This window comes from Sciurus vulgaris (genome assembly GCF_902686455.1).
Source record: "Sciurus vulgaris genome assembly, chromosome: 11".
Taxonomy (NCBI): domain Eukaryota; kingdom Metazoa; phylum Chordata; class Mammalia; order Rodentia; family Sciuridae; genus Sciurus; species Sciurus vulgaris.
The window spans coordinates 56,033,270-56,060,204 of NC_136472.1; the positions used below are offsets into that span (position 1 = coordinate 56,033,270).

General features: G+C 33.6%; 1 protein-coding gene across 40 annotated transcripts in view; it reads left to right on the forward strand.

Moving 5' to 3' along the window:
• Positions 1 to 26,935, forward strand: part of SOX6 (SRY-box transcription factor 6) — a 551,842-nt gene that overhangs the window by 16,299 nt on the left and 508,608 nt on the right. The window contains exon 1 of one of the 40 annotated variants that reach the window (XM_079103749.1): positions 17,098 to 17,179. The exons of the other annotated variants lie outside the window; for them this stretch is intronic. The gene's annotated coding sequence lies outside the window, so the exon portion shown is untranslated. Of the gene's footprint in view, positions 1 to 17,097; positions 17,180 to 26,935 lie in introns of those variants that run through there. 40 annotated transcript variants of the gene reach the window in all.

Sequence of the window (26,935 nt, forward strand, 5' to 3'; positions counted from 1 at the left end):
TGCTAAATTCTTTCTTGTTAGTTTTGTAATCAGGAAAGTAATATTTCCTAACTTTTGAAACGCTTTCCTCTGAGCCCACAAGTCTTCTTTTCTGTTTTTGATTTGTAACTTATTTGGTGTTTAATACTTGTTTCTCCAAATTAAACACATTTATTGAGGTTTTCGTAACTGAAATGAGGTTGTGGCAATCATTTTCTGTAAGAGCCCAGTGGTCATAGAAGCTAGAGAAAAAATGGCCCTAGTTTCCAACGGCCTTCACCTGTTTTCTTCACCACTGCTTGGCATCTGAAGAATTACATTACTGATAATGCCATGGAAAAAAAAATGATGAAATTTCTACCTTAAAAAGAAAGGCCAAGGCTGGGATTATAGCTCAGTGGTAGAGTGCTTGTCTCACATGTGCGAGGCCCTGAGTTTGATTCTCAGCACCACATAAAAATAAATAAAATAAGGTATCGTGCCCACCTACAACTAAAAAAAGAAAGGCCCATCTTTTCAAAGAAGACTTTTTGTTTTGAAAAGATGGGCCTTTTTTTTAAAGGTAGAATTTCATCTTTTTTTTTTTCATGGCATTATCTACATCATGTGCAATCAAGAAATGAAATGTTGTGCTCCACTTGGGTACAATGAATCGAAATGCATTCGATTCATATAACTAATTAGAACAAAAGAAAAGAAAGGAAAAGAAAAGGCCCTGGGTTGGGGTTGTTGCTTAGTGGTAGAGTGCTTACCTAGCATGGGTGAGGTACTGGGTTCGAGTTTCAGTACCACATACAAATAAATATAATTAAGGTCCATTGACAACTAAATATTTTTTAAGAAGGCCCCAAAACTTAGTAAAGATGGGGTAATATAAGTGAAATTTCTAGAGAACTATTTAAAAACATTCCCTTTAGTCATATTAAACTACTTATGATGCTTTTAAGGGCATTTTCCTTTAAAACTTTCAGTTGAGCTCTATTTTTAGTTGGGGGTAGGGTACTGGGGATTGAACTCAGGGGTACTCAGCCACTGAGCCACAAGCTCAGCCCTATTTTTGTATTTTATTAAGAGACAGGGTCTCACTGAATTGCTTAGTGCCTGTTGCTGCTGAGGCTGACTTTGAATTCATGATCCTCTTGCCTCAGCCTCCCAAGTCATTGGGATCACAGGTGTGTACCAATTCGTCTGGCTCAGTTGAGCTCAATTGAATTTAAGAAGCAAAAACCCAAACAAAAAGGAAATAAGTTGAAATAATATGGCAGCTGAAGAAAGTTTAAATAACTTTGACATAGTATATTAGTTAACTGAGTCAATTTGGGGACTCATGCATGGCATGACAGGGAAAGAGTGAAAAATGCCTTAACTTTTTTTTTTTTTTTTTTTTTTGTAGTGCTGGGGACTGCCCGCCTTGACTTTTAATTTTGACACCTTCAGCCTGTTTCCAAAGCACTCATCATAATTAGCCATGTCTTAGTTGTGAAATTTTGTGTTTAATTTCTTTGTTATATCCACATGGAAAGCTCCTTGATGTGATCAGGAGCTGTGGGAATAGGAGATATAGAAAAAATATAGCCTTTCACATTTTGAGTTTATTTATTTTTTGCATTTTATTGGTACTACTTACACATCTTTAGGTTGGTATTCTTCCTTTTTGTTCTGTGCATAAACTAGTTTCTGTAATTAAGATTCCAATATAATAGGACATTTGTGTCAATATCCTTTACATTTTACAAGGCTATGACGATGCATTTTTTAGTTTTGCTGATTTAGCAAGTTTATATCTGAGATAATTTAAAAATAGAAATATGATTTTATTACATTTAGTAAGAAGGACATTTGATGGTTATCCTAAATTGCCCCAATAAGGCCTTTATTTATATATATATATTCCTAAAGCATCTTAAAAGTAAATACCTTTGATAATTAACACACTTTTTTTTTTTTTTTTTTTTTTTTTTTTTTTTTTTTTTTTATTCAATGTAGGACATGGTAGCACTGTATCTGGTATCCCACTCTGCTTGATTGGAGTATAGGTAGGGAGCAGTTTTAGTACCAAGGTCAAAGGGGCAGAACTTAGGGTATTCAAGGAGAGAAGAAAATAGAGATCTTAGGAGATTTGGAAAGGCAAAGTGCAACTGAAGAATATTGTTAAGGATGGATCTGAAAGAATTCCTCTGGCAAGACAACTTATTTGGGAAAACTTTGGACAGAAGAGTGGTCTCCAGACTTTTTGGATAGAACATATGCTATATTATATGTGCATATTTATTTAAAATTGTAGAAGGTACTCCTATGCTAGTATATGCTATAAATCATTCATATGTAGATATTAGAAAGAGATATAGATGAAATAAATATTTTAAAACTAATCGTGGCCTCCTAAACCATGTAATAGAACATGCTTTGTTTTTTTAAAAGACTTGGTTTAATACTGATGAAGTGATTTAAAGATCTTGTTCTAAGGCCTGGGGTTGTAGCTCAGTGGTAGAGTATTTCCCTAGCACATATAAGGCAGTGGGTTCCATCCTCAGCACCACATAAAAATAAAGGTATTGTGTCCCTCTACAACTAAAAATATTAAAAAAAAATCTGGTTCTAAGTTCAATTTACTTTGCTACATGATTTTTAGTGCTGCCACAGAAGGAAAAAATAGATCCAATGAAAATATTACATCATTGATTATATTTATTAAATTGTGGTACTCATTTTTAAGTCCCATATACAATATATGCACAGAGCTTTGTTAAAATTTGGGTAATAAATTTCCACCTTCCTGATGAGGACCTGTTTTTGCCAATGAGGTTGTAGGTGTATATAGCCTTTTCATATTTTAATAAAGGGACTTGAAAAGCTGCTGAAATTATTTGGAACATCATTAAACAGGTTAGATTATTCCGTTGCCAATTTTTAAATTTGTAAACAGATGATAATTTTTGCAGGTAACAGACTTAGAATTTTGGTAACAAAATCACACTGTTATGGAATGTTTCCAAACATGTGTTTTCAAAATATTCTTTCATAGCATGAATTTGTTTTCAAAAGCATTTACTTTCTCATTTGATAAAATATCACCTTTACCTTGATGAGACAGATTGTTTGTTTGATTGCTTGTGTGTATATATGTATCTAATTACCTATTGGAATGTCTATCTATTCTCTCCATATAAGCAATTTATGTACTTAGCAACTCACATATCTTTTATTCTAGTCATCACATTAAAAAGTTCAGAACATTTGATACATTATTATTGTTATTATTTTCTTGGTATTTTGTCCTAAACTTTGGAAACTTTGCTATTGCCATGAGAAAAGCAGTGAAATCTCTGGGTGGTATAAACAATTCTCATGAATACTTCTCACCTCTTTTCAAAGTATTTTAAAGATTTTGCTGTTTTACAGGTATATTTTTAAAAGTAATTTAATTACTGTGTAACACTGAACTTTAATATTTTGTTGCAATTGGTTGACTATGAATGATGTAGTTAGTGGGTCCCATGGTGTTATCTTTATAATCTTACCTCTTTTTCCTCTTTAGTTCAGCTAAGGTAACTACTTCACCAGTGGTTGCACTTAAAAAAGAAACTTACTGTTGATATTGTATCTTCTCTGGTACTTGTTGTAGTGGCTCATTCAAAAGTAGCACTTCACTTAATAGATATGGGAAACTAAGGCATGTTAAGAAATACATATATTGATTCATCTGCAAAGTAAGATGTATTGTGTTTTCTTTTTGAAAACCTTTTCCTGTTCTATCTGTCTTTCAACCTTATTCATGGCAGTATTTGCTACACAACTCCAGAAGACATCATTTACATTGCATCCTGGGTAAATTGTTAATCCAGAGTTGTGTATTAAACAGCTCTGATTTTTAATTAAGGGAATGTATTTAACTTTGTTGCCATATTGTTAACTGTGTATTATTGTGTTTACTGTGTGTTATTGTACTGTGTATAATACCGTATATTTTTGTTAGCCTTTTGATAGCAGCAGGAAGAACTAGTGCTTTTCTTAGTGTATAAGGAAACTTTTTTGTGGTGCTGGGAGAAATAGTGCTTTTCTAATAGCATGTAGCTTTTCATCTTCTGTAAAGGAATTTCAGAAGACGGTTCTAAACCTTTAAGATTAAATTTGGGGAAATTTTGTAAAATATTGGATTGAGTTTTAAATGATTTTAAGTATTGTTGCTAAGTTTCAATTATTTGTTTGTTTGTTTATTTATTTATTTTGCAGTGTTGGGACGTTGAACCCAGAGCATTGTGCATGCTAGGCAACTACTGTACTACTAAGGTACATTCCCAACCCTAGCAATTTAAATTTATATCTATGTGCTTAGCTTTTAGATGTCTTGCTGATTGTAAATGCTTTATATGCTTAGTACTTAACATCTCAAAGTACATTAGGGCAAGGTACACTCTTAATGACACTACATATAAATCTATATCTCAAATTGTCCCTTGATAATTAAAAAAACACTTTGCCTGTTTTTGTCAGATCTGCTTGAATCATCACTGTTTCTGTTCTGTAATGTGGCTACTACAGAGCTCCTAATAGTAGTATAAGTGTCACATTGGTCATGGTCTTGTTACCAAGACTTACAGTATTAATATCATCCTCAAACTTCTTTCTTTGTAAGAACCTTTTAAAACTATGGGGCATTTTCATGGTTAATTTAATTAAAAACTAGATAATAATATCTACAATGAATCTCTCTTCTTTTTGCAGGATGCTTCTGGCAAAGGATGTGAGATATTAATGTTAGATATATTGACCTAGAGTGTCAATCTGTATTTAAATTCAAGGATTAGTTTTCCTTACTTTCTGAATAAATAAATGTACTCCTGTTTATTTATATAGAATACTTAAAGGATGATGTACCCACTTAGGAGACCAGTGAAATGGACAAGTACATAGGAAAGAGAGGGGATGGTGTGGTGAGTCAGGAGGAAAAGCATACTCTCCAGAGGACAGTCTTTTGGGACAGGATTCCCTCAGAAGAATGTAGCCACTAATGGAAACCTGGGACAGGGGCTACCGATTTACAAGTACTGGGGTTCAGAAAATGGTAGTGTGGCATTTTTACAGGGGTCTGATATCAGAAAGGAAACAGATTTAACCTACCTTTAATTCTTTAAGGCAAAACAATTTGAGTAATTTTGTTGCTGTGAAGGGCTCATAAAACTTTTATATAGTTAAGTGTATTTATCATGTTTCAGGAGAGGGAACCAAGTAGAGGATCACTATTCCGCTGAATTCCTGGGGTTCTTTGTTGCTTCTACACTCATGCTTCCTTGAGTTTAAATAGAATCAGAGCAGACGTTGGGAAAGGTAAGGCAGCAATCAGGGATGGCTGTAGGCAAATATTGTCAACAGTACTGTTTTCTCCCCCCCCCCCCCCCCCCCCCCCCCCCCCCCCCCCCCCCCCCCGCTTCTCTAATTTGTTAATGTACTTCTTGGGAGGTCCAGGATAGCAGCAAAAGCCTCATTTGAGAGTTTCACCTCTGCCAATAAATTCTGGGTGACTTTGGCCATGTCACTTCTCTCTAGGAATACACCATTGGCAGACTGGGTATCTGATGATCTCTGAAGAGGTTTTGGCTCTGGCATCCTGCTCACTCCCTTCTTAGGATAGTGCTATGTGCTGTCCTTGACACACAACCTTCTATGCAGTTCCCTATTCCGTGTATCAACCTTGATTACTATGTTCACTATACCTTCTTATGGTCAAATGCTACCAACCTAATTTAATATATGAATTCATGAAGGTGGACTCATGAGCAAAACTGAAATATTTCTAACTTCCTCCTTTCACTTTTCCAGACAACTTTCAACAGAGTACATTTCCACAGTATGCTTCTGGACAGGGCTTTTGCTTTCTAACCCAAAGTGTCTAATGAGAACTTCAGAAAAGAAGGGTATATTAGCATCTGAAGGGTTGTGTCTGTGAGGGAGGTTGGACTGGATGAAATAGGCAGGGTGTTGGGATGTGGCCATCAATTCATTGCATGTGTTTGGTGAGGCTGGCAGCAGTGGCCAGTGCCAAGCTTTTTGAGTATGGTTTCTGTCACCAACAGAGTTGGCTGTCTTTGGAGTCTGCCAGTTAACTCTTTTGGAATCTTAGAATACAACTAACACTCAAGAGGACAAGGATAAAGGAATCTTTAGGAATAATAAAAGAAAAAGAGAACCCCACCTATCTTCATTACCCATTTTCTCCCATCATCCCAGATGTGACACACATATATGAATGTAAATTGAGTAATAAATATACTGTTGAGTAACTAAATGGGTACATATCAGCAAATGTATATTGAACAGGCTACCTTAGATATATCTGTGTACTTTCATGAGATGTACTTTTTTCTGAAACTCTTATTATCAGAATCAGTATCATAGTTTTTGAGAGATTTGAATAAACTAATATGCTTGGAAGAATGCCTGATATATTGTAAGCTCTCATTAATCATTAGTGATTATCATTTTATTATTTATTTCATGCAACTCTGGAAGTGTCTATCATTGTCTCTGCTTTATGGAACAGAAAATTAAATGTTGGAAAGAAAAAATGGCTTACCCGAGATCACATTGCCCTTAAGTGGCAAAACCATAATCTAGATATAGATGCCCTGGCTTGAAGTCCCATGGTATTTCTTCTATATAATATAACTGCCTCTAAGGGACAGGTAAGTCAGGAGATTTCTCCCAGATAATCCATGAACCAAGCTAATCAGGAACTTGAATAATCAGGATAATCAGAAACTGAGTAATTTTTGTGTGTGTGTGCTATTGGCTTTCAGTGGGTGTGGTTATTAAGGTGGTTCTCACTTTGTGCTGCATTGTGTTAACTGAAACTCTTATTTATCAGAATCTTGTCCTCACTTTGCACAGTTCTGATCTCAACTTCACACAGTTCCTATGTCATGGTTTGATTTCAGTTATTACGGAATCATACAAATTGAGGATATGGATCCAATACGCACTTATTTCAAGTAACATGGTATAGTGCAAAACAAGGACTTCATATTCACATACTAAAATTCTCAAATTCTCTTTACTTTGGACCAGTTAGATAGTTGTTTTCATTTGTTGATCCATTATCTTTTTTCTTTCAAGATTCTGCTCCTGCTAAGGGAGAGTACTATGTTACATAAGTAAGTTCCTTGAAGGTCATTAATAATTGGCTCTTTGCATAAAAGGTACAGCATTTCTGACATTTATTGTATCCAGTAGTAGATCTCTTTTTGAATTTAGACAGAAACACTTGTTTTCATTTCTTTAATCTCTCCCAACCTCCCATTACATGTCTAAGCTTTCTGAATGGATATATTTCTTTCTATCTGTTTCAGCAATGTACAAAGCCAGTGAGACCAGTTATCTCTCAGTTGGCATTTTATTATATGAAAAGTGATGTATTGCAGTATACACTGAGCAGCCATTAGGCAAGAACTGGGTCTATTTAAATTTCTTTTTAGATATAGATGCTCAAGTTCTTTTTAAGTACTTTGTAATCATTTCAACCTGATGGCTATTGCATAGATGTCAATTTTAGAGCAAGATAATACTTAATATACCTTGCTTAATATATGAAGCTTTGAATCTCCTCTTGACCAAATACTCTCCTCCCTTGAATCCTTATTGCCCTCCCCTTTCAGATTGTTTTAAAACCTGTTCTTAGTATTTGTCTAAAGAATAGAAAATCCTGTGCTCACTCTAGTTTTATTTCTCTGATCTGTATAATGCTGGAGAGGTAGTTTAGGGTTAACTCAGCTTGTGCTTAAGAGATACTCCTCTACTTTCTAGCAGTGTGAAATTGGATTTGTTACTTAAATCTCTTCAGGTCTCAGTTCCTTTATCCTCAAAATAGTACCTACTTTTCTCATGGCTGTTTTGAGGATTAAAGTAGTACATATAAGTGTTTTTAGAAGTGCCTGGTATATAATAGGTGCTAAGTAAGCCTTAGCCATTATTAACAAGTGAAAGTCTTTAAAAGGAGAATCTGGTCCAAAATAGAGAAAATTATATTCAAAATACTTTCTTGAAGAAGTAAAAATGGGCACTACTAGAATGTAATGTGAAATCATTTCAGTTTATCACACAGGGACTCCAGAGAACATTTGAGAGAATTCTAACTTATCTATAGTAATCAGGTCTTTGAGAACTTTTTCAACAGCAAAACAAATCTATTATAATTAAAATTACATTATTTAAAGGTCTGCCTCTTATTTTTTGAATTCCATAATTGATGGAGACTAGATGACTTGGATGTGGAGTGAATTTGAGTGAGTTTTCTCAGAACTAGATTTGTGACTGTAGCAATAACTGAAGAAACAATGATAGAGCTTAATTTATTTATCATGTAGGGAGTTTGACTCAGGGACTGGCTTTTTCCCAAGGAGGGTCCAGTATATTCCAGGTACATCCTTGCTTCACCAATGATTGCAGACTTGATCTCTAGGGTCAAAATGTTATGGATGGGGCATCTTGCTCAGATTGGGGTGTGGAGTTGATACTCATCTGCTGCTCTCAAGCTCTTTTTGATGTGGACTCCCAGTTTCTGCTGGACCAAGAAGGCCTTCCCCAGAAAAGGTTTGGATCAGTCCATATTGCCAGGGATTGCAGACTTGACCTCCAGGTCCCAGAAGTCTCCTAGTGGAGGCAGTAGACTGGCTATGTTAAATGTAGGATTTGAATCCAGATTGGTCTGATAACAAAACTAAGCTCTTTCCACTAACAATTCCATATTATTTCTCTGTTGAAGAGGGCACCAGTGGAGAAAAAGAAAGTAGCTGTGATATTGGAAGCATGTATGAGTTCAGCATAAAAAAGGATAGATGAGATAGTAGTACCTGAGAGGACAGCTGTGAAAGCAAAGGGGTTTCCTGCAGGCAACAATGTCATGATAATGGTACTGGAGGAGATGGTAGTGATGTAGTAGTTGTTATAGGACTTTTATGGATAGAACAGAGCTTTGGGATGCATTTCTGGGTATTTGTACTTCAAATCATAAACTCACAGTTTTTGTATCATGGAACCTCAGAGCCGAAAGGGTATTCTAATCACCCATTTATGATGTGGTTCCATAAAAGTGATTGTCCAGTCCATGCTGGGGGAGCTGTGATAGGGAATTACTTCCTCCTTTTCACCAGAATATAAGTGCTATGTGGACAGGAATTTTATCTGTTTGTTCAGTAACTTTTAGCAACTACAACAATGCCTGGCACCTAATAGGTACTTAGTAGATATTGTCAGATGAAGGAATGTCTGGACTACTAGGTTGGCTGATTTGTTTCAGAACAATATTCTGATTTGTTTTGAACAATATTCTGTACCAAGAATTCTCTCATATAAGTCTTACTTAACCTGTGAGATGTGTATTATTTAAGTGTGTATTATTATTTCTAATTTATAGCTGAAGGCACTTAGAAATTAACTAATTTTCTTAAGGTGACATTTACTAAAATATAGCAGTCAGGATTTGAACCTTTAAGTATAACCACTACATTATACAGTACTGTGGAATTATCACCTCTCTTGTCCCACAGAATATTCTTCTATTAAAAGAAGCTAAATTTTTGTGGAAGCCCCATCACACTGTTGACTCATTAATCTTAATGCCAACTAGAAGTAAAAAATCATCTATTTACCATGTTTCATATTATATTTGAACTGCTGATTGTTTTAGTCTCAAGGGTGGAAGCTTACATTTATTTCATATAGTTTTTCTCTGGTTGGATTCATTTGATCTTTCTTTATTAAGATCTTTTGGTTTGGTATGGTCTTAAATTTTCTTCAAATGTTCTTTGGCATTTATTGATAATATTTTTTACTCCTTAATTTTGTTAATATCATTTAATACACGTTGATGGATTTTCTAGTGCTTAAATATCCTTGTATTCCTCCAGTAAGCTGCTTGCTTGGTTACTCTGTGTGTGTGTGTGTGTGTGTGTGTGTGTGTGTGTGTGTGTTTGTATAAAATTATACTGCTAAATTTGAACTTTCTATATTTGAATTTGTGTCTAGGATTCATGTATTTTGGTGCTATCCTTTATAGGTTTTTTTTTTTAAATACTGTTTTTAGTTGTAGATGGACACAATACATTTATTTTATTTATTTATTTTTATGTGGTGCTGAGGATCGAATCCAGGGCTTTACATGTGCCAGGCAAGCACTCTGCCACTGAGCCCCAGCCCCAGGCCCCTTTATAGGGTTTTGATACAAAGGTCATGCCAGCTTTTAAAAGAAATTGGAAGCTTTCCATTTTTGTCTATGTTGTGGAATGATTTTGGAAAGCATAGGTATTTGTTTGTTAGCTAAAAATGTTACCTATAAAACTATTTTATTCTTCACATTTTAAAGAGATAGGTGATTACAAGTATTTTATTGCTCTAATTTTCTACCAATTTTCAAGTCATTTTGGGAATTTGTATTTTTCTGGGAAATCATCTATTTTCTCTTTAAAAACATCATTTTTAAAAATTTATTTTCTGCTTTTCTGTATCTGTGGTTATAGTTTCCTTATTATTATTATTTTTGTTAACATCTTTTTAGATCCTGATTCTATCATTTAACATATCGATTATTAGAAACTATTGAGTGTACCAGCACTTAGCTTACCTGTGTTCATATACCTTTGGCCTTAATAAAATAGAATTCAACAAAAATGTATAAATGGATTCTACATGCCAGATAGATTCTAAAGATATAAAAGGTGACTAAAACAAGGTTGTACTGTATGTGCCTTACAATATAATATGGATGTTTGAGACTGCCTATTAACTAATTTGCTGAAATTCAGATATATTGTTACCAACACATCACTCCATCCAGCAAAAAGGTACTTCTGAGAAGGAGACAAAATGGGATAAGATAGGACTTGTTCTTTGTGAACCCAGTGTTTGGTCCTAATGAATATCTTTTTCTGGTAGGTGGTTGTTATGTAGATTCTAGAGACTTGTTTTGGAAATTAAATTCATGTAAGCAATGTGTTACTGAAACTTATCTTGCTCATTGATACAGAATCTACTGGAAAGATTTGTAAGGGATGTAATGTTTTAATCATTCCAGAAATTTGTACATTATATCAACTAGAGAATTACTTCTTAAATTTTAGTAGGCATGTAAGTCACCTGGGAGTCTTTAGTAAAATGTGAATTCTGCTTCTGTCTGGTATGGGCAAAAGGTTCAGTACATTTTTAAACAAACTCTTAGGCAGTGTCTTTGCTGTTTTTCCTCAGTGTTGCTGCCTGGGACCACACTTTATGTAGATGGCAAGTAGAGGACAGAAAGATCACATACATTGTTTTTTAATTAGTAAGTGATGGGTTCTATAAAATTAATAAATTGAGCATTTAGGCTAAAATTTTCAAGACTAACAATGCCTCACATGTTGGTGAGGGAGTAGAACAAATGGAACTTTTATACTGCTGGTGTGAGTATAAATTGTTATAACCAATTCTGAAAACTTTTTGGCAGATTTACTTATGTTTATTTGGCAGATTTATTTATGTTAAAGTTAAACATATGTCTATTCTATGATTGGCAGTTACACTCCTGGATAAATATGCAAGAGAAATAAGTGGTTTTATCCACCAAAAGATGTGCTTAGCATGTTTTGTAGCAGTTTTTTTTTTTTTTTAAGTCACAAACTATAAACAACCCAGAGGTACACCAATAGTAGAATAGATTGTGGTATACTTATTCAATAGAACATGATACAGCAATAAAAATCTACTGATATTCCTTATAGACATGTGGAGAACAGAGAAGGAGGTTAAGACTAAAGATAAAGATTAGAGGAAGATAGTATGTACTGTGATTCTATTCATTAAGTTGAAGAACAGATCTCATGACTATTTTCAAATCCGAAGAATGGTTCCTTTTGGGGATAGGTTATTAATAGGGAAGAGGAATGTGAGAAACTTCAGGGTTCTGGGAATGGTTTTATCTTAGTCTGAGTGGTGTTATATGGGAGAAATGAAAAATTTTATTGAGTATATTCATTGACTGAATTTAAGATTATTGAACCTACTACTTATAAGTTAAAATTTTTACTTTAACAAAAGAAACAGAATTTAAAAGAAGAGAAAAATACCTTTTGAATTTTGAAAAGGGCATTATAAATTTTTCAGCAGTGGAATTGATTTCTGCGGAAGTTGTATGTTCACATTCGTATTCATTTACTTCATTAGAATATTGAAAAATTATATTTAAAGGTAGTAAATTAATATAGCTCCTGATTCCTTAAAATAGCTAGTATAATTGTCATTGAATTTTAGGTCAGTAGAATCACAGCTTATTTACTTTGGGTAAATAAAAATATTTCCATCTTTTTATTATGTGGAGCAGGTAAAAATTCCAAGAAAACAAGCTTTCTTCAGCTATGTTGGAAATCAAAATACAAGAACATTAAATGGAGGTCTTTTTACTCTTCAAACCTTCACTTTCAATTTAGAATTTCCTGTTCTTTATTCTGGTTCCATCCTACTCATGCTGTAATGCCTCACTGCCTAGGATCCTGCCTGTGTATTATTCAAGGTAGAATTTTGAATCTTACCTATCTTTATATCTATTTTTAGATCTTTAATATTCCTCCCCACCCCTCTTTCTTCTCAGGGTTGATAGAATTCTGTAACTTTCAGGTTATATTTGAGATAGGGGGATTTTGTAAGACAGGAAACCCAGTAAGATCTAAGAAAGATATTAACTTTGGAAGAGACCTCAATTTCTCAGTCCCATTTGTTTCTTTAGGTATCTCTCTTAGCTCACTTTTTCCTCTTTGCCCCACAACAACTTGATGATGGGGTGTACTCAGGGGGAAAAACAATCAAGCATAACCCAGTTCAATCTTTTTGCTTTATAGGGGAGGCAGCTGAATATAGAGAGGGCTTTATAGCTACTATTACTCAGATATTTAAGGTTGTCATAAAATCAGTTCTAATTGGTAGATAGCAAAGTTAAAATGTAGAAAAATAAGATTAAAAATTCTCTGCAATATCAATTTGCAGAGATCAATATAGTGAGTTCAAAAATCTACTTTTCAAATTGTTTTTATAGACAAACAGCTACCATTAAAAATTCCCAGTGACAAACAGCAATCACATCTTAAAATTAGATTTTTTCCTTTATTTAATGGCACTGGGAATTGAACCCTGGGCCTCACACTTGCTTGGCAAGTGCTCTATCATTGAGTCACATCCCTCTTCTAGTAATGTTATTTTTGACAAGGGTGCCATGATGATTCAATGGGAAAATAATTATCTTTTCAACAAATGTGCTGGGACAACTAGATATCACTGAGCAAATGAAATTGGACCCCTAACTACACCAAAATCAGAAATTTAACTCAAAATGAATCAAAGACTTAAGTATAAGAGAGTAAACTGTAAAACTCAGAAGAAAATGGAAGTAAATTTTCATGATGGGGTGATGGTTTCTCAGACATTACAGAAAGCACAGTGGAAAAAAAAGATAAATTGGACTTCATCAAAATAAAAAAATAACTTTGTGTTTCAAAGGAAATCATCAAAAAAGTTATAAGACAACAGAATGGAGGAAATATTTGCAAGTCATATATTTGATGATAGATTTGTATCTGGAATATATCAAGAACTCTTACAACTCAGTGATAAAAAGACAACCCAAATTTTAAAAAGGACAAGTAATTTGAATCAATAATTTTCCAAAGAATATGTACAGATGTTAAGCAAGCACACACAAAAAAACTGGTAGTCAACCATATTAGACATTAGGGAAATGTAAATCAAAATCACAATGAGATACTACTTTACATACTCTACAGTAGCTATAATTAAAAAAACAAACAAACAAAAAACATGCCAAGAGTGTGGAGAAATTGGAACCTTTATACATTGCTCAGAGGAATGAAATGATCTAGCAAGTTTAGAAATCAGTCTATCAAATTCTTAAAGAGTTAAACACAGAATTAATGTATGCCTTAATGGTTCTACACATACTACCTGAGACATGGCCTCTTCAGAATAGGACACATGATAAAGAAGGAAAATAAAGATATAATTAATAATATAGTGAAAAGCAATACCTATTATTTTATAAAGTGTAATGAAGTTAAATATTTTTCTATTCATGCCACTTTTGCTTACCAATTTAATGAGTGTAATGTACATTTATGTGTATATATTTGAACATGAGATTTGTATATATGAGATAGTTTTTTAAAAATATGAATTAGTAAAAATAAACTCCTTCAGTTCTTTTCCCTTTCTTTTCTTCCTTCTTTTTTCCTCCCTCCTTCCCTTTCTTTGACTTATTTAAATTTTTAAGTTTTTTTCCATTAGTTATTTATACTTTGAAAAATTTCTCCTTTATTTTTTAAAGACAGGTATTTGATATACATCTTAGAGGGGATATTAAATGAGGATAAAGACCTTTCACATAAGGGTTTTGTTTGGAGACATGAAATATAGTATTTATTCTAACTCTAAAAAAATCTATGTTTTTTTACTGTAATTCCTCTAGAAATTCTTTTTGGTTCACTGCTTAGTATATTTTCTCTGGTGTTTCTTTTGCCAGGGCAGCAGGTACTAGTGATTATATTCAGGGGTGCTTAACCACTGAGCCATATCCCTAACCCATTTTTTTTTTTTTGAAACGAGTCGTACTATGTTGTGAGGCTGGGTTTGAACTTGCGATTCTCCTGCCTTAGCATCCTAGTCACTGGGTGTGCCATTGTGCCTGGCTCTGGTGGATTTTGAATGTTAAAAAGAATAATGTTTTAATTCAAAGGAATGAATGTTTCACAAAAGAATAGTAAATATCATGTTATCATATTACAGAAGATAAATCTTATTACTTTGAGGTAACAACGTATATTTTTGATGTAGGAGGATTTTGTATAATGTAGGCTATTGCGCGTTTAGTCTATGAATGAAGGTGGTTTCAATACTTAACTAACTTTAAAAAGAGTATTATTATGTAATTGTGGTTTTCAAGAGCTTCCATTTACTTATATTTACAGTAACTGTGTGAGATTTGTTCTTTCTTTTTAAAAGTTGAAGTGAAAACATGCAAAGTGTTTAAAATATAGATGTATACAAGTGTAATGAATAATTATAGAGCGAATCCTATGTAACTGATACCTGTATTTTTAAAAAAAGAATACTGACATCATCCCAAAAGCCACTTGGTCCCTTCCTAATTACACTCACATGCTCTCTCTTTGAGGCAACCCCCATTATATATTTAATGTTAGTACCTTTCTTCCTTTTATAGTTTTATTGCCTATGCGTGCATATCTAAACAAGTTTGATTTTGCCTGTTTTTATGCATTATATAAACAAAATCATGCATAATCTATTTTTATGTGTGTTGCAGTCTTGTTCAACATATATCATTATTGTGAAGTCTTCATTAATATCCTTTTTATTTTGTGAGTATCAGTTATTTATCATTTCTTTTTTTTAATTTTTTTATTTTATTGTAAACAAATGGGATACATGTTGCCTCTCTGTTTGTACATGGCGCAAAGGCATACCATTTGTGTAATCATAAATCCACATACAGTAATGTTGTTTGATTCATTCTGTTATTTTTTCCCTTCCCCCCACCCCTCCCACCCCTCTTTACCCTCTATACAGTACTTTCTTCCTCCATACTTGCCCCCTCCCTAACCCTAACTCTAACCCTAACATTAACCCTTCCCTCCCCCCCTTTATGTGTCATCCTCCACTTATTAGCGATATCATTCGTCCCTTGGCTTTTTGAGATTGGCTTATCTCACTTAGCATGATATTCTCCAATTTCATCCTATTTATCATTTCTTATGTCATTGGGAGCTTGGATTATTTCCAATTGCAGGTAGTAATGAACAATGCTGCTATAAAACTTGTACATATATTCATTCTTGGAGAGCATGTGCACACTTTTCTGTAGACTGTGTACACAGGAATGGAATTGTTGGATCAGCAGGTGTGCCTATCTATCTTTTCTAGATAATGCTAACCTCTTTTCTAAAAGTGGTTATTTGTACTACCACTAATCATCAATGGACATTCCCATTGTTTGAGATCCTTGCTAATAATTTTTGTTCTCAAATTTTTAATTTTGTCTATTTGCTGGATGTTTAGTTATCTCATCTTGGTTTTAATTTGCATTTTTGATTGCTAATGATACTAAGCACATTTTAATAAGTTATTGATTAGGTAGATTTCTTCTTTTGTAAATTGTTTTTTGCCCATTTTTTTTTTTTTGGTTCATTTTCTTTAAAAAATGATTTGTAATTTTGTATGTTTTCTGTATATGAATTGTTACTTAAGTATGTTAAAAATATCCAACTTTTTTCATTCTATAGACTTTTTTGTTGAAAATGTTTTAAATTTTAATATAGTTGAATGTTTATTGATATTTTCCTTTTTAAAATTTTATTTTTGAGGTCCTGGGGATCGAACCCAGGGCCTAACACATGCTGGGCAAGTGCTCTATGACTGAGTTGCATCTCTAGTCCACTCTACTCCTTTTTGGTTAAGGCTTTTCCTGTGCTAATTAGGAAATCCTCTCTGAGGTCATGAGGACCTTTAATCCTTTGTGTCCCATCATCCTATATATAGGACATAGGATGATGGGACACAATCAGTTAACATATCTGAAGCTATTTTGGTATGTTGCATAAAGTAAGGATGTAGTTGCATTTTTAAATTTTTCCTCTTATCAGTGTTCAGCTACCCCAGATAATTTATTAAAACATATTTTTTCTTACTGTTCTACATTTTACCTCTGTCTTATATCAAATGTTAATATAAACATGGGTCTATTTTTGGGTTCTGTCTTATGTTCTCTTGATGTATGAATGAATTTTGCCATCTTATAGAATAAATCCTGCCATTTTGTTCTTATTTATCAAGGATGTCATGGACTTCTTGGTCTTTTGTATTTCCACATAAATTTAGAATTAACTTGTTAGGTTCTATCAAAAAACCCCATTTAAGAATTTTTAATTCAGTTTGCATTTAATCTATAAAGAAATTTTAGATAAATGATATCTTTGTAACATTAAATATTTCAATCCAAGAACATATTGTGTCTTTAAATTTATTTTGATCTTCTTTAAGTTCTCTTTGATAAAGTTTATAATTTTTCTCATATAGGTCTTAAGGTAGTATGCAACATGAACATTAAAAGAATTAAATAACAATTCAAGACAATAGTAACAGAGAAGTCAGAAAGGTAATTGCTAAAAGAATAATACAAAACAATAGTTTAGCAAGGAGTAAATATGCCTTAGTGTTTCATAACAGATGATACTAAAGGAGATTTTGGTCAAATATAAATTAAATATTTTCTTTTAATTTCATTAAATCTTTGTTCCCTCATTGGTGCTATATATATGTCTGAAAATTATATTTTCAGTTAGTAGGTTTAAAGAATAAGTAATGTACTGATTGTTTTATTGACTATGTGCACAGGCACTGTTTATTGTTTCCTTTTTTACATATTGATGGGTCTTTTGGCTAAAATGGCTAGCCTTAAGGAGATATTTTGATATCTTGTAAATATATCCTGAGGGAAAAGTCTGCATAGTAATTTCCAATTCAATTATATTATTAAAATCTTTGAAACATAAATATTTGGTGTGACTTTTAAAATAATGAAATAATGCACTGCTTTCTTCTTACTAATAAGTCTAGCCATTTCCATTTGTTCTATTTGAAAACACCAGAGACCTTCTTTAGTGTGCAACTTATGGTCTGCAGGGGAAAACTGGACCACACGCATTGTTTGACATTAAAATGTAATGTATTTTCAAAACAGAGATTGGCATATTTAAAAGAATGAAGATGACTGCCTTAGTTCCTAATAAATCTAAGTCTGTTGATAGTGAGGGATGCTATAGAGATAGGTCCCAACCTTGTCACTACTGGGGAACAGCAGTGAAATTGTTTGTTCCTGACAGCAGACAGCCCCACTGCAGAGCCCTGGTTTCATGTTACATTAAGTATTAGTGCTGTTCTTTCAGGAGCTATTATACTGTGACATCAAAGATTTTCTGACAGGGCAGTGGAAGGTTAGCACAGAAGTTGTCTACTGAAATTTTAAAGAATGGAATTAAATATATATGATCAGACTTTAATATAAAAAAGAGACAGAATTAGAATGGCTTAAGGAAAGTTGTAGAAATGATGGGTGTATCAGCTGTCCACTTTTTCTCTTCTTGTTTAAGCCAAATTCATTTTTATTTCTGTAACAAGTACAAATGGTCATTATGTTAAAGTTAGGGTTGTTGTTCGTTTCCAGAAAGATACTACGAATTAAGAAAAAATAATACTTTGTGAAATAAAAATGGTTAAGTTGACCTGTAGCATATTTAGTATAAATGAACATGTGGACAGTAATTGTAATGGTCTAACTTCCTTCTTGCTGATTCACTAATTAGTTAAAAGGATCCAAATACCTACTCTATTAGAATTACAGGAGTTTAATTTTTAGATGGTAAGTGAAAAGATGAGAAGACTTGTGACTGAAAAGACTTAATTTCATGTAAGAGTTGTACAAATATTGGTAATTTAAAAATTAATCAGATTACAATGTTGTCTTTTGAAAAGGCTAACTTTGTTCAAAGTTAAGAACTATTATTAGTCATTAATAATAATAGACTGTCCATATAGACTTTCTGTTTAAGAAAAGTAAAATAAGCATTGGAGTTTCAAATATTTCTTAATTTTTTGTAGCAAAATCAGAGTTGCTATAACTGTAACATTACTATGATATTTTCATGAAAAATCTTGAGATTATGAAATGTCAGTTAATTTTAGAAGTACAATTCAATGTCTGGACATTTAAGACAATGCAATTTTCAGAGTTTTGTTTGAGATTAAGCAAATAAATTGTATGTTAAAATGATTGTCCTCAGTATTGTAGTTTTCTTTTTTGTTGAAACCTTTTTTGAATTTCTAAAAAAATTTATTTTTACAGACTGCATTTTGATTCATTGTACACAAATGGGGTACAACTTTTAATTTCTATGGTCGAACACAATGTAGATTTACACCATTCATGTAATCATACATGTACATAGGATAATAATGTCTGTCTCAGTCTACTATCTTTCCTTCCTCTACCCCTTCCCACCCCATTTTCCTCTACACCATCCAAAGTTCCTCCATTCTTCTCTTGCCCACCCCACCACACCCCCCTTATAATGTATCATCATCCACTTATCAGAGAAAACATTCGGTCTTTGGTTTTTTGGGGCTTGAATTTCTCAGTTAGCATGATATTCTCCAACTCCATCCATTTACCAGCAAGTGCCATAATTTTATTCTTTTTTATGGCTGAGTAAGCAATTCTGGGCAGGAAGAGTGATGCAGGAGGTGTCACAATACCAGATCTTAAACTCTACTATAGAGTAATAGTAACAAAAACAGTATGGTATTGGCACCAAAATAGAAGGTAGACCAAGACACAGAGGCAAACCCACGTAAGTACAGTTATCTCATATTAGACAAAGGTGCCAAAAAATACAGCGAAGAAAAGATAGACTCTTCAACAAATGGTGCTGGCAAAACTGGAAATCCATATGCAGTAAAATGAAATTAAACCTCCATCTCTCACCCTGTATGAAACTCAACTCAAAATGGATCAAGGATCTTGGAATTAGACCTGAGATCCTCAACCAAATAAAAGAAAAAGTAGGCCTGAATCTTCATCATGTTGGCTTAGGACCAGACTTCCTTAACAAGATCCCCATAGCGCAAGGAATAGAAGCAAGAATCAATAAATGGGATGAATTCAAACTAAAAAGCTTTTTCTCAGCATAGAGCCTACAAAGTGGGAGAAAATCTTTTCCACACACACTTCAGATAGAGGACTAATTTCCAAAATTTATAAAGAACTTAAAAAGCTTTACACCAAAAAATAAAGAACCCAAATAATAAATGGGCTAAGGAACTGGGCAGACACTTCGCAGAAGAAGATATATAGGTGATCAACAAATATATGAAAAAGTGCTCATCATCTCTAGTAATTAGAGAAATGCAAATTAAAACCTCCCTAAGATTTTATCTAACTCCAATTAGAACGGCTATTATCAAGAACACAAACAATAATAGGTGTTGGTGTGGATGTGGGAAAAAGGTACACTCATACATTGCTGGTGGATTTGCAAATTGGTTCAGCCAATTTGCAAACAGTGGTAAGTGTTATGGAGATTTCCTCAGGAAACTTGGAATGGACCCACCATTTGACCCAGCTATCCCACTCCTCAGTTTATACCCAAAGGACTTAAAATCAGTATACTACAGTGATGCAGCCATATCAATGTTCATAGCAGCTTAGTTCACAATAGCTAGATGCTGGAACCAACCTAGATGCCCTAGGTTTAGAAACTGTGGTATATATACACAATGGAATATTACTCAGCCATAAAGAAGAATAAAATTATGGCATTTGCTGGTAAATGGATGAAGTTGGAAAATATCATGCTAAGTGAAATAGGCCAAGCCCAATAAACCAAAGGCCGAATGCTTTCTCTGATAAGTGCATGACAATATATAAACTCCAATAACTGCAGAGTGTCATTTATTCTCCAGAATTTGTTATCACAAGGTCAAGATCCTAACTCCACTAGGGCATATGAAAATTAAATATATTTTAAAGTTTGGTAATAATGTTAGTTGTATTCTTATTGGACTTACTCTGAAGATGAGCCCAAAGAGGTGTTGCTGATATTTTAGAAGGTTTCTGATGTAGCACTTTAGGTAGCTATTAATAATCTGAAGAGCTAGCCCCCTAAATCAGTAATTCACAAACTCTAGTCTCAGGACATCTTTGCATGCTTAAAAATATTTAAGACCTCTGAAGTTCTTACTTATGTGGGCTATTTCAGTTGATAGTTACTGGAAATTTTTTGTTGATTATTTTCTTTACTCTAAAATGTTTTTTGTCTACGAAGAAGAGAGTATATACTGCATTACCATAGGTACTTGTTTAATGTGTTCTTTTAAACAAAGAGATAAGGATTCATGAGGGATATTGGTCTGAAGCTTTTTTTGGGGGTAATTTTTTCTTTTCTTTTTTGGCCTTTTTTTTCTTTGATTTTGTTTTGGTGTCAGGATAACAGTAGCTTTATAAAATGAATTGGGTTGTGTTTCTTCCTCTTCTAACATTCTGGAAGAAAATGTGTAGAATTGGTGTTAATTCTTCTTTAAACATTTGGTAGACAATTGGGCCTGGAGATTTCTTTTTTTGGGGAGTATTTTAATTTATAAATTCAATTTTCTTAAGAGTTTTAGGCCTGGTCAAACCATCTATTTCATGTTGAGTGAGTTGTAAGAGTTTGTATTATTTGAGGAATTGGTTCATTTCATCTAAGTTGCTAAATTTATGTGTGTAGAGTTAATACCAGTATTCACTTATGTCTGTGTGGTCTATAATTATATACTCTGTTTCATTCCTGTCATTGGTAGTTTGTCTTTTTCTTTGGCAGTCTTAATAGAGGTTTGTCAATTTAATGATAATTTCAAAGAACCAATTCTTTTTTTCATTTTTTTTTTTTTCATTTTAATTTTGTTGGTTTCTACTGTTTATCATTTCCTTTCTTCTGCTTGCTTTGGAATTTTTTTCCTGCATTTTTGAGGTGGGAGTTTTTTGATTTGAGTCTTTCCTTCTTTTATTTATGTAGGGATTTATTGCCATAAATGTCCCTCTTGGCTTTAGACATGGCCTACAAATCTTGATATGTTATATTTTATTTTCATTCAGTTAAATGTATTTTTATTTCATTCAGTTAAACGTATTTTTTGTTGGTATTTCATCTTCTTCCTATGGATTGTTTAGAAGTCTATTGCTTAGTTTCCAAGCATTTAAATATTGTACTATTTCTATTATTGCTTTCTTGTTTGATTTCATTGTGACCAGAGAACATGCTCTGTCTTTCAGTTCTTTGAAACTCTTCCGTGTTTGTTTTTTTGGCATGTTTTGTGATCAATTTTGGTATATGATCTGGGGGAACTTGAAAAGAATGTGTTATTGTGTTGAATGGAGTGTTCTATAAGTGTTGACTAGAGTCTGTTGATCACATTGCTGAGTTCCATATCTATTCTGTTTTTTTCTGTCCTGTTCTATTAATTGCTGACAGTCATTTTACTAAATTGAGTAAAGTATGAAAACTTTTTCTCCCCCACCCATTATTTTACCTGTTTATAATGTAATTGTCTTAAATAATGCCTCTAAATACATTTTATCAAACAATTTAGAAAACTCAAGAGGAGAAGGCAAGCCTATTGTGCTTATCCATGTTTTGCTTACCTTATTCTTCTTGATACTCCTTCCTTCTTTTCAGTGCTAGGGATTGAACTAAGGTCCTTTTGCATGCTAGTTAAGTGCCTTACCCCTGAGCTACATCTTCAGCCTCCCTTTCTGATGTTTCAGTATTCCTTTTTTATCGTGTCCTTTCTGTTTAGAGAACTTCCTTTGGCACTTCTCTATGGGATATCTGGTGGTGATAAATTTTCTCAGTTTTTCTTCTGAGAACGTTTACCTACATACCTGAATGATATTTTCACTGGGTGTGGGATTTTGGATTTATTTTAGTCCTTGAAAAATATTGTGCTATTTCCTTCTGTCTTCTATGATTTCTGCTGAGAAATCAACTGTCATTTAAACTTTATTACCCTATTGCTATTTTTCTATGAATGGTTTCAAGATTTTTTTACTTGTTTTTACTTTTCAAAACTTTAAACATGATGTGTCCTGGAATGGATTTCTTTGAGTGCATACTGTTTGGAATTTGCTCCACTTCTTGAATTATAGGTTTTGTATGCTTCTGGCCAGAATTTGGATGTTTTCAATCATTATTCTTTGAATACTTTTCCAGCTCCATTCCCTTTCTTCTGTCCTCTGGGACTCTGATGAGACATACATTAGATCTTTTATTATAATTCCAAAGATTCCTGACACTCTGTTCTTTTTGTTGAAATCTATCTTCCTTCTGTTGTTTAGACTGGATAATTTCTATTATTTTATCTTCAGGTTCACTGATTCTGTCCCTTCCATTCTATAATTAAGCCCGTCTATTGAGCTTTTATTTCAGTTAAAGCAGTTTTTAGTTTTAAAAGTTTCCATTAGTTTTTTAAATCTTCTCTTTTGCTGAGGATTTGTTTTTTTTTTATTTGTTTCAGATATGTTCATACTTCTTCATTTTTATTATGACTGTTTTTAAGTGTCAGATAATTCTGACATCTTGGTATTGGTATCTATTTTTTTTTTCATTTGAGATCTTTCTGCTTCTTTTCTGACAGTGATTTTTACTTGAAACCTGTATAGTTTTATATTATATTATGGTACTCTAGTTTTTATGTAAACCTTCTGACTTCCTATTCCTGGCTTCCTATGATACTGTTGCAGCAGGGGAAAGAAGGCTGCTACCTTGTTATGGGCCAAGTGGATATAGTAGTTCAAGTCCCCCACCTGGGGAATGAACTCCTTCTTATTACTGGATTGAAAGTTACAAGCTCCTCATATGGCCTTCACTGGCATTTCAGAGGAGATGGCTTTGTTAATTCTGGGCAAAGTTTACACTTTCCTTTAGGAAGTGGCATCCTTTGATACTACTCTAGGGGAAAGTGGGAGGGACATCTAGACCTGTGACAGGGCAGCCAGTGGGGATGTTATTAACTGGCAGGGATAAAAGTCGCAGATATCTACCTGGCCTTCTTTGACATTTCTCTGGGGTTGGATGTTGGGTGCCTCATTACAACCATGAGAAAGTAGAATTCTAAGTTTACTACTTGGGCTTTGTTTGAGTGGGTCAGGGTGGAGCTACAGTTTCTTCCCCACTTACAGTGCTTATCTGGAATGAGAGTGGTTATTATCTAATAATTTTCTATCTTACTAAATGCTACCATTTTCCTAGTCCTTAGGCTGGAGAAAACAGACTCCTCTTGGAACATTTTTGTCTGTGTCAATTGATGTTTATAGGATATTAGCTAATTTAGTTTCAAGTCTGGAAAGATGAAGCTAAACAAAACAAAATGAAAAGAAAACTCAGGAAATTTACCACAGTGTCACTTCTCAGGTCATGTGTTCTCTAGCTAATCTGCCTTTCCCCCACTTTTCAGAATCTTGTTATGTTTGTTTTATATATAAAGTTCAGGACTTTTAGTTGTATTTAGAGGGAGAAGGGAAAAATACTCTCATTCCATTTTCCCAGAATTGGAAGTCTTCATATTAGATATTTTAAAACATCAGAACATATTAGTATTCAGAGAAATACTATAATTATGCAGCCTCTAGAACACTTCCATTGTATACTTGTAAGATAATGAAAATGAAAAAGGTCAATATCATATAATCCTTATTATGAAAAATATTTGACCTTGATGATCCATAAAATTATCTTGTGATCCTCAGAGATTCCATGACCATATTTTGAGAACTGCTATCCTAAATTATAGTCTATTCGGGTACCTGAAGATACTAATGCTGACAATATCAATGAAAAAAATTTTTGGTTAAATATCTCTTGTTCTAGTCGTGTACTGATCTAAGTGTTGAGGATATAACAGTATGTGAGACAAAGTCCCCGCCCTCATGAACTTTGAGTTCTTTGGGTCAGTTGATCTGGCAACAGAATGAAGTCATGAATTTTCTGTTTGCCTAAGCTTTGTCCTTACATCCATATCTCAGGATTTGTCAGGGCATTGTGTGTCTGTTTATTTACAGCAGGTGAGGCAGTGCAGCCGCAGTCATTGACAGTAGAAGTTCAGGTTACTGTGCAGACTAGTGTCAAAGACATTGGAATGATGAAGAGTGTAGAGCAATACATAGTTGCAGTCCAGACAGCATGATTTTGTAGATCATTTCTCTTTCCTCATGCCTTCTCTTCCTCTCTTCTCTTATTCCTTCCTTCTTCTTGCCTTCTTTCTTTGTTTCCTTCCTTCCATTTTGAGTATGTAGGTAGACTGTTTCCTCAGATCACCTGTCTAATTCTTATCTTCCAATTTATATATACTATACACAAATATATATGTGATGTAAAATATATTTATATAACCTTTATAATATCTATGCCGGTGACAGGCTTGTCACATATACTTATGTAATACCAAGCTTGCTATGTTTCAGGCATGTTGCTAGGTGCTAGCAATAACACTGGCAGTTAATTACATGTGAAGCTGTCTGAGAGTAAGAGTTGGGAGTATTTCAGTATCATGACTTAAAGAGATCACTGTAAGGCATTCACTATAGAGCTTGCAGGTCTCTATCTCCCTATATTATAGTTTTTAATTTTAACCATCTTGAGCCATTATTCTTAAGGGTAGTCTGATATTAGGCATCAAAATATGCTAACTATGGCTATAGAATGAACATTTTCTTGACAAAAATATTAAAAAGGAAAAACAAAATAAACTAAAATTCAAACTTTTGCTTTAATTAAGATGGGTTTTATAGACATGCATTTGAATGGTGCACTAATAGCCCAGGAAAATCAAGGATTCAAAAGTAAGTATTGCTAACATTCCTTAGACTCTAAGTAATAGCAACAAATATTGTGTGAATTACAGTTTTGGAAAGCCTAGTAAAATACAATAAGTAAGGCATGAAAGCCAGTAATAAGTAACTGAGAGGTAGGGATAAAGTGATTTATTTGTTTTAAAGGTAGAAAGCTGCATTTTTTCTGATTTAGCTATTTTTATAACACCTGTGTCTCACTTGCTTTGAACACAAATTCTAACTGAATAATGGAAATCATTGTACAGTTGTAAATGGTGTATTGACTGTTCTTTTCAGTCTACAACATACCTTCCTTTTTGGCACTGAGGAGCAATGAATGAGGCGTTTTATTAAATTTGAGACTTGTGGTTCTAATCAGAGGTCATTGGGTGGCTCTCACTTTTCAGTTTTAGATTTGTTTATGTTTGATCAGGGGGCAGCAATGAAATTATTAGGACAAAGACTTTGTACTAGCCTGTATCTGTCTGTTGAAACTTGAAAGTCTTTGGAACAGTGATGCTGAGAGCATGTGAACATTCCAAGAAAGTGTAAGCTGTGTAATGTCTTAAACTTTCAAGTATCATCTTCTTTTTGTGTTGTCTGAAAGAGTTTCAGATACTATTAAGGTACTTGTGAAAAGGTGTTTATTGATTAAAGAAGATTTTTTCCCCCTAGCAAATTTGCATTGAGACGGTTTTTCTATTATTTTTTTCTGTTCAGTCACTGCTTTATACAGCAAGTTCATTAACATGTAGATATGCAGTGATTGAAGTCAGACTGCTTTTTACAGTGGAGTTGTCTTGATATAATGAGCTCCTCTTTAATGTTCAAAAAATTGTTGTTACTTTCTAAAAGGGGTTGTTTGTGAATTTCATTAAATTTAATCTCCTCTTCAAACAATTTTAGCATTGTTCAGTTTACTACAATTAAAATGCTTTCTGATGCTAAAAAATCACTTTTTACAGATGTATCACAAATGTAAGCACTGTGAGAGGGGCTTTGTTTTTTACTTTGAAAGAAAAAGCTGCTATTTAGCTGCGAATTCTCTTTTTTTTAATTGATGCTCTATATGGAAAATCAGAAGAGGGCACACTTACTGTATTGCTAAGTAGGCTAGTTTGCTCATAAGGGTTAAGTTTCACAACTAGTTCATTCAATCCCTGAGTTAAAGTATTGGTCTAATCATAGTAGAAAAATAAGGACCTTATCTTTGCCTTCTCAGTTTACTAGAGTGCAACCCCTTCATCTTCAGAATGTTGGAAGCCTTGAGAAAGAAGAGATACAGTGAAGTTAGGTTTCTGCTTTGGGCAGAAGTTCTCAAAAGAATGTACAGGAACCTGACTAAATTTTTAGTTGCAGAGCACCAATTGTAGTTCACAGTGAATAGCTTCATTTTTGTAAGTTATCCATTCCACTTAGATCTTGTTCAGTAGGACTTGAGTAATATGAGAGCTAATCCCTGGCATATCTTGTAGGCAGGCATAGAAAGAG